This window comes from Etheostoma spectabile, chromosome 6 (genome assembly GCF_008692095.1).
Source record: "Etheostoma spectabile isolate EspeVRDwgs_2016 chromosome 6, UIUC_Espe_1.0, whole genome shotgun sequence".
Classification (NCBI taxonomy): domain Eukaryota; kingdom Metazoa; phylum Chordata; class Actinopteri; order Perciformes; family Percidae; genus Etheostoma; species Etheostoma spectabile.
In genome coordinates this window covers 21,173,345-21,182,374 of record NC_045738.1, presented here as the reverse complement: position 1 = coordinate 21,182,374, position 9,030 = coordinate 21,173,345, and the positions used below count along the sequence as shown (strand labels likewise).

Genomic DNA, 9,030 nt, shown 5'->3' with positions numbered 1-9,030 from the left:
CAGTAAGGCCTAGAATCACACTGACACTTGAAACCAAAAATTGAGTGTTAACTTCCCAGAGGGCCAAAGTACATGGGAACTGTATTACTTTTTTTTGGGAAAACATTTAGGCAAGAAAAGCATGTATTTTCAAGGTTCTCTAAAGACGCTAGAAGTTCTGTGTGTTCCATAATAACACGTCCGGGAATGGGTGGGTCCTGTCAGTCAAAGTAGGTCACCACAAAAACCGAACCGAATGAACAGAACTTCATTTTGCAATTGTTTGGGAGGCAAGGGCTAGGCAGCAAAGTTAATTTCTGCATTAAGTATAGGCACATATGAGGTAACCTACTTTGACTGACAGGACCCACCCTACAGAGCACATGCAAGACTCACATTCACAGGACTGTGAAGTGACAGCAAAGATTCTACAGGCAGTGACACAGTGTTCAGTTTCTGATGTTTGAAACACAACATAAGTGAAAAGAAATGCAACATTGCTTTAAACTCCCATATTAATACAACAGAAACATTAATTTTTGCTTGGGGCCACCAGATGAGATGGACAGTTTAAATCATTTGATCACTTATTTAGCCTCAATACTGTGTCCAACAACAACAACAGGTGAGTGAAGTGGACAGCCTCTGAAAATGCAAACATGCTAGTCTAACCAACGTATAGATCTGCTAAAGTGATGAATTCACTTTACTTTCACTTCCGGTTAATCTTCAAAATAAAATACACTGTGCATTATTATATGCTCTGTTGCACTTTAAGCTTGCTGAAATGTAAAGTACAATACAAATGTGTGAGATTGAGAGTACTTCTGTTCATTTAGCATGGCTCTATAGTCTGCACCATTATACATTTCTCACTATAACAATTTGCAAGCAATTTGCAAGCAAGAGAGCGACAGAGACCATAGAGAATAACCTTGGTCTGAATACATCCATTAGTTAATCAGGGTAGTCTGAGATGGAGAGCCTTTCCCATTCTTCAACCAGTCTCTAGGAGGAAGAGCAGCCAGAGATGTCCTTCTTCTTAACATAGATACACCTCAGAACAGTTTCTTCCCCCAAGGTGTGAGCCTGCCACATATGAAATGCCTCACGATGAAATGCATTTGAAAAACAAAACTTGTATTCAGTTGAAAATGCACTAGCTGCTTTTTATTACTGCAAGTTTATTGTAAAATCATTATAACAAAAAAATCAACAACTTATTATACTACCAAAGCTGTTATGATTAAATCTAATGCACATGAGCTTTACTACACTGACATTTTCAAATTCTCAAAACAAAAAGCATACAAGGACATAGCGTGTCAATTATTTATCCTTACTAATAAATCTAAGTAAATAATATACAGTATATTTTGTATGCCTTAAAGCTGTTTTAGGCTTCTTGCATTCAGCATGACCTGCTTTCTGCAAAACAGACAGGTTTTGTCACACTGATTTTATTGGTTGAAAGAATGGACGTCTTTTCTCCTGTAGCAAATCACTGCAACGCGGTCCATGTCATTACAAAATCTTGGAGATGCGCAACTAAGCCAGTTGCCCAGTCTGCGTTTAGATCATGTCGCTGTCCGCACAGCGCCAACCAGGCTGTATGCAAGAAGCATTAAACAGCCATAATATATCCATCTAAAGTGCTAACACCAGCACATGTAACCTCTGAATACCGAGGACAGAATAATTAACTGCTAAAAGTCGGCTTGTCCTTCAGCAAAAGTGAAATAAAAATATTTTTCTGGCATCATCATATTTGAGAATGTGGGATGTGAGCCATATAGTCTGTTTTCCATAACCAGATGGATGGCACCAAATTTGCTGCTCTATGCACCAGCTCTTCCTTCTGTAGGCACTGGCCATTCAGTTTCCATTGTAGATACCTTTGTAATTACAGTAAAAGACGAACATGTAGTTAAGACATTTTGGGTCACAATAAATAGAAATGTAAAATATATGAGCATGTGCATGAATGTACAGTATGCTTAAGTTGAGGACTTGCAGTATTATGTGAACAAACTATATGTCAAATCTCATTCTAGACATTCCCTGATCTCCCACAGCATAATTCTGTTCTGCAGGAAAGAGACAATGAGAGAAAAAGCACAGGGATGCATTTCACCATCCACCACTGAACAATGTGAGAGAACCTCTCAGACTCTCACGTCTCCCCCACGGAATCCACCAACACAACAAATTGTCTGGTTGGATCAGGTTGAACAAGGATTGGAGCTTCGGTGAAGTGTCTCTTGAGCTCGGAAAATGCTCTCTCTCTTCTGGGGACCACAGAAAAGTTTTAGAAGTGGAAGTCAGGTTAGTCAGTGGGGAAACAACTTGGCTGCAGTTGCGAATAAATGTCTATAAAAATTGGCAAATCCCAGAAACCTCTGCAATTTTCAAGTCTCTTTCAAGGTCGATCTTGAGCTCACCTTGGGAGATGGTGTAGCCCAGGAAGGAGACAGCTGTAGTATGAAACTCACATTTCTCAGCTTTGACAAAAAGAGGTGCTGAAGGACTTGACGAACGTGTTGCACATGCTTAGACTTCTCTTTATTAATCCTTTTGGGATGACTCCCGCAAGGAAATTGAAATTTCCGGCATCCGTTTTTAGCAAGAATATTACATTATAGAGAGAAAAAAGAGGAAGACAGTATAAATATAACAGTAATGACGGTAATAATAATAAAAAAAAACTTTGGATATAAAAAAAAGACATTTACCAATAAATTATCATAAAGTGTCAGTGTTGAGTCAAGTGTCAAAGTGTTAAAGTGTCCAGGTATTTGTGTGAGTCCAGTGTGTATGTATTGTCCTCTTTGCCCTATTTCCTCCTCCCAACAAGTGAGGAATTGTAGAGTGTAATGGATTGAGGGACAAAGGAGTCCTTGAGTCTGTTGGTCCTACACTTGGAAAGGAGCAGCCTTCCACTGAACAGGCTCCTCTGGGTGCTGATGACGGTGTGGCTGTCATTGTCAGTAATGTCCATCAGCTTTTCCAGTGTCCTTCTCTCTGCCTTTGTCACCAGTGAGTCCAGCTTCATGCCGACCACAGAGCCGGCTGAGGAGCGGTGGCAGTAAGAGTTTTTCTCCCTTGAGAATAATACCATGCTGGCCCAGAACAGAGCCTTGGTTAGATAACTCCTCCCAAACGGAAATAAAGTCTGCTGGGTTTACACTGGCCAGATTGTACTGTCAGTTTTTTGCGGCTTGAATCCAAAAGAAGACAAAACAGTTTGAAGACCGTTTATTCAGAAAAAGACTGGGAAAGACAGCAAAAAACTCCTATCAGGCGACAGAGCAGGCAGTAGGCACAGACAGGTACGACAAGGCAAGAATGACCGGTGTGAAAGTGTGGCGTCAGCAGGCAGGTCCAGAACACAGCAAAAACAAAACAGGAGATACCTTCAGAACAAAAAAAGAAGAAGGAAAAACAGGGGTTCTTAAAGATACAGGCACAAAAACTACGTGGTATCACCTATGGGAAGTGACTTAACAAACTGGCGCCGAACAGAGAACAACCAAAGTTTAAGATGCTGTGCTGATCAGCCATGGGGAAACAAGTGAGTGATTAGAGATTGCCTAAAGCTGTGCTTTAACCAAGGAGTGTCCGGCCCACACAACACTGTGTGAGAAGAAAAGAAAAAGAAGCCTTCAGAAAAACCCAACCTGTCACTTCCCCACTTGTGGCTTTGTGACAGCAAGAGCCCGTGCTAGAGCAGAAGCTGCCAAAGCTAGGCTGACCTTCACAGAAAAGGAGAGTGAACTCAAAATTGAGAAAGCCAGGCTGGAAGCCACAATTGATCACATCAATCTACAGCGAGAAGTGGAAGCTGCGCATGCATAGCAGCAGCAGATATGGTTGGAACTGACCAGATCAAAGAACTTGAGTTCTTGTCCCTTCAAAAAAGTGCACAAAAAAGAACTGATGATTATGTTAACCATCACGCTCTGCATCCCTTTGCACAGGGATCTAAAGAAGATGATCATTACCCCACACCTCAAGTACTCACAAATCAACCATTCACCCAGACACCAAGAGAAGAGAGGTTTATTCCTCCTTATTTTCAGTACACACACAACATCAAGACTACACTGCTAAGAGTAAGGCCCAGTCACAAATCAGCAATTGAAAGCTGATGTACCAATGCAGGGACACACAGCTGCTTCACACAGATGTACCACAACAGAAAAATTCTGACCGTCAGCATAGTGCTCTCCCTATCGAGGCATCGCATTCAGCCAACACAAATCATGACACTACAACAGCTGATCTTGACAAGTTTCTCGCTAAGAACCAGCTGGGTTCCTCAGGTTTGACTAAGTTTGATGCCTGGAGAGAGACCTTTATCAACACAAACTGAAAACCTTGAGGTGTCAGCAAGAGATGGATTTGCTGAACAAATGGCTGGGTAAGGAGTCAAGTGAGCAGGCACTCAGAAGCAGGTCTGTTAATGTCAGACAACCATCCCTTGGTCTCAAAATGGTTTGGGAGAGATTGAATAAAACATATGGATCTCCAGAAGCAATAGAGAGAGCTCTGTTTAGTAAAATAGAGAACTATGGCCATTGATGTTCTATGTCAAACAAAGCAAATGCTGGCATAGTCTAACATTGTTCTACACAAGATAGCCTCACAACTGAAAAGAAGTGATTAATGTATTTCCAGCAGAGGAAAGAGCAAATGAAATGCTGTCCAATGCAACCTTGGGGGTTACTGGAGCATTAAGTCCGACACCTTCACTTTCCACGTTCCTGAGAGTCAAAATCAGAAAGTCATTCACACGGCAAGGCATCCGGTCAACAATGAACAGTCTGTTTAATCCACTGGGATTCTTAGCTCCAGTTACTATTGAAGGCAGACTGCTCCTCAGAGAGCTTTACAGGTACAGAATGGGGGAGGCCAATTTTGAAGATTGAGGAAGATGGCATGAATCGCTGTTAGCACTATAGGACGTACATATCCCACACACATATGCATCCTTCTCCACTTCCAAGGCCCAACACACAGAATTGTGATGTAGGCTTTGGCTTTGCTAAATCCAAGCTCGCTTCTCAGTCTGAGCTGACGATCCCCAGGTTAGAGTTCTGTGCAGCTGTACTGGCTGTTGAGATTGCAGAGCTTGTCATCAGAGAGGTTGATCTGAAAGTGAATGCAGACAAATTCTACACTGACAGCAAGTTTGTGTTAGGATACATACACAATGAGAAAAGAACATGTTATCTCTATGTGAGCAATCATGTACAACGTATTCGATAGCCGAGGCTGAAACGGTTGACTAGCTGAACCCAGCAGATCATGGGTCCCGGTCTGCCAGCTGCCGATCTTGTAGGCACTACGTGGTTGACCTGACCAGATTTCTTGACCAAACCAGTCAGTTCAGAGGTCAACACTGAAAATAAGATGACGACCGTAACCACATAGCAACTCTGCTATACATTCATATTTTCACGATACAAGGTGGGCAGTTTTGTTCACATGTATATGTCCACCAGGGGTGGGACGATTTGTCAACGTACTTGAAATCATCGATTACATAAATGGGTCGACACAAATAATTTTTGTCAACGCGTCTAAAAATAACATGGCTGCCTCCAGCAACAGCGCAAGAAGGGATTCCTTGCAACAACACATTGACAAAAAGGCTTGCACCTGTCTTCTAAAGTGTGGAATTATTTTACTCTTAACGCCAACAACAATGTGGTATTCTGTAGACTTTTGAAAATGATCTGATTTAGGATAACAGTAGCTAAACACCTCAAAGTTCTGTTCACCTATGCCTCTCTAGCTTCTCCCGTAGCTCACCCGTATACAGTATGTCCCGCACTGACTTTAGTGTGAGGTAAACTGCTGCGTCTCCTCCATCTTTAGCACTGTCTTCGATAATTGAGTAACCAGGCCAGATTGTTTCAAACATCTCACAATTCCTTTATAATGTTGGTTATAACAGCCCATGAATTAGAAAATTGTCTGCTTTAAAGCGGGCTCAGGCTCATAAGTCCCTTAGAAAGGAGAGAGAAAAATTGCACTTCTTTACTGTTTTTTATTTTTAAGTTTTGTATTTGTGTATTCCTGAAAGTAACTTGAAATGTTAATTTCTTTTATTGTTGGATTTATTTGATACATCTGATTTCATATGTTGCGAAAATTGTACTTTTTACTGTAAGATTAAAGGGAGAAAGGCTTGGATGTTAAACAAGAGCTTATTCATAATTTTACCTACTACTGTACTACTACTGCTACAAATACAGGCTACTCTTTTTACACTTGCTCTGTTTACTTTTATTTTTTATTTTTCTATTCCTCCTGAAAGCGACTTCATTTTGTTGTGGGATTGATTGCCTACATCAGGCTTCAGGTTGCACAAATTCATATTAAATAGAAATTTGTACCTTATTGAAATTTGTTTTGTGTAAATTGTTAATAATTAAGCAATGGGAAAATAATCAGTAATTGAAAAATTAATTGTTAGATTAGTCGACTAATTGAAAAAATAATCGTTAGATTAATTGTTTAAAAAATAATTGTCTGGATGATCCTATTGTCCACGCGGGCAATTCATATTGAGGTTATTGAAACCATGACTTCCTTGAGCTTCATAGAGGTTTTTCTCCATCTGAGGCCATGCAACTCACAACAGCTTTGATCAGACTGTGGTACCAATTTTATTGGAGCAAGTAAGGAGCTGAAAATGAATGCACAAAGTCCCTGTGATTAAAACATGAAAGTCTACCTCCATCAACAAAGGTGCACCTGGGTTTTCAACCCTCCTCACTCCTCCCATACGAGTGGCACTTGGGAGCGCATGATTGGAATCGCTCGACGGATTCTAGATTCCATCCTACAAGGTAGACCTTGAAAACTTGAAAACTCACACATTAAGTCCTGAGCACCTTTATGGCAGAAGTCTGTGCCATTGTGAATGCCTGGCCGTTAATCCCTGTATCCAGCCTCCCCTGATTTTAACCCCTTCCATGCTGCTGACACAGAAAACAGGTGTGTCTCTCTCCAGCCATTAACTTCTCGAAAGGAGCTCTTAAGAACCAGTTTAAGCCTTGGCAGAGACATTCAGGGCTATGTGGCGACGAGAATATTTGAGCACACTATAGTGTTGGCAGAAGAGCAACAGCTCAGTCAGGTGACATCATGGTGATGGCCCCACAGCCTGCTGAGCTTCTGCTGATCAAATGGCACACTGTCAGAGGTCAAACATAGCAACACAGAGATCTCACATGGTTCGGTTGTATCACCTATACTTTTCACATTTTATACCAATGACTGCAGGAAAGTACACCCAAATAACTATGTTATAAAATGTGCAGACTATAGAGCAATTTTGAGCCTTCTCCAGAAGGACATAAACCCTTCTGTGTACAACGATGAGATAGACACCTTTATCAAGTGGTGTGACACCAACCATCTTATCTTAAATGTCACAAAAACAAGGCAAGTGATTGACCATCAGCCAGTCGTCATCAAAAATCAGAAACTCAAACAGGTAACGTCTTATAAATACTTACAATAATGATGACAACCTTCTTTGCTGGAAAGAACACATTTAAAACCTTTGCAATAGACTGCAGCAGAGATTATTCTTTCTAAAGCGACTGAGATTACATGGAGTAAGCACCCAGACCATGCTCATGTTTTACCGTGCAATTCTGGAGAGCGTTACCAGATATGGAATCAGCATGGTTTGGCAACTTAACAATACAGCTAAAAATCAGGCTGGTCAGCACACAAAAGACGGCTATGAAGATAACAGGTAAGAAAGAGTAAAAGCCCATACAGCGCCTGTACGAGCAAGCTGTCAGAAAACAAGCCAAAAGAGTAACTGCAGACTCTCTACATCCTCTCTTTCCTGAATATGAACTTCTGCCCTCAGGGAGAAGCTTCTGTGTTCCGAGACGTAAAACAAAAATACTAAAGTTATTGTTGATTCCAACTTACGTCAAGCTGCTGAACTCCAATAGTAAATCTTAGCCCCACAGAGCAGGGGTGCAATAAATACACCAGCACTTTTCGCACTAAGAAATTATTAGTTAATATTTAGGATGTTGTGTTGTCTGTGCTGTCATTTGTGTCCTTCTTTTGTGTCTTAGGACGCTTTCTGATGTCATTTTTATGTTTTTGTTTATTGTATTGTGTGTGATGTTGATTTGTTTTAGAATGTTTTTTTGTTACATGTTGTTTATGTTGTGAAGCTAGAGGTTGTAGCACGATGTCCAAGACAAATTTCCAATAAAGTGACAACAAAGTGTATTCTATTCCATTCTATAGTGTAGTGGTTTCTTTTGTGTGTCCTTTTCCACCCCCTACTGGTGATTGTATGTAGCTGCACTAAAGAGGTTAAAGGTGCTCTAAGCAATGTATGTCACACGTTTTTTAGGCTACAACATTTGTTGTCACATACAGCAAACATCTCCTCACTATCCGCTAGCTGCCTGTCCTCTGAACACCAAACAAAAAAGCGTTCTCTGTAGACGCCCCAGGCTCCACAAACAGCAACAAAAGCAAACTGCGCCAACCTGCACCACAAACCATAACAAACAGTGTTCCAGCCGATAACCAAAGAGAAGGAGTTGGTCGAGCCATCCCTGCAGCTTTTTCCCATGGCTTCACAGAGAGAGAATCACAGTTTACAAATCCTCATAGTCCTGTACATTAAAATTCACAAACCATCTTCATCCGTGAATTATCCACTATTTACAGCCATATTTACATGTTTATGTTCATATTTGTTTGGTTTGAGTACAGTAGGTTTCAGGATGCTTAGTTTATTGTCAACTACATATGGATATATTCAATCTTTGGTTGTTAAAGCATTGGTGCTTGTGGAAATGATATTTCCAGATTACAATAAATTTTAAGCACTTGCTTATGTTAATTTTTAGTACTATGCAAAAGTTTTAGGCAGGTATAAAAAAATGCTGTAAACTAAGAATGCTTTCCAAAATGGAAGTGTTAATAGTTTATTTTACTCAATTGACAAAATGCAGTGAACGAACAGAAGAGGAATCTACATCAAATCAATATTTGGTG

The 9,030-nt window shown here is 40.6% G+C and overlaps 1 long non-coding RNA gene across 1 annotated transcript in view; it reads right to left on the bottom strand.

Moving 5' to 3' along the window:
* Positions 1-7,758: 7,758 nt before the first annotated feature.
* The window catches only part of LOC116691770 (uncharacterized), a 16,038-nt gene continuing 14,766 nt past the window's right edge, over positions 7,759-9,030 (bottom strand). The window contains exon 3 of the long non-coding RNA XR_004332547.1: positions 7,759-8,015. This is a non-coding gene — a long non-coding RNA (uncharacterized LOC116691770). The remainder of the gene's footprint in view (positions 8,016-9,030) is intronic.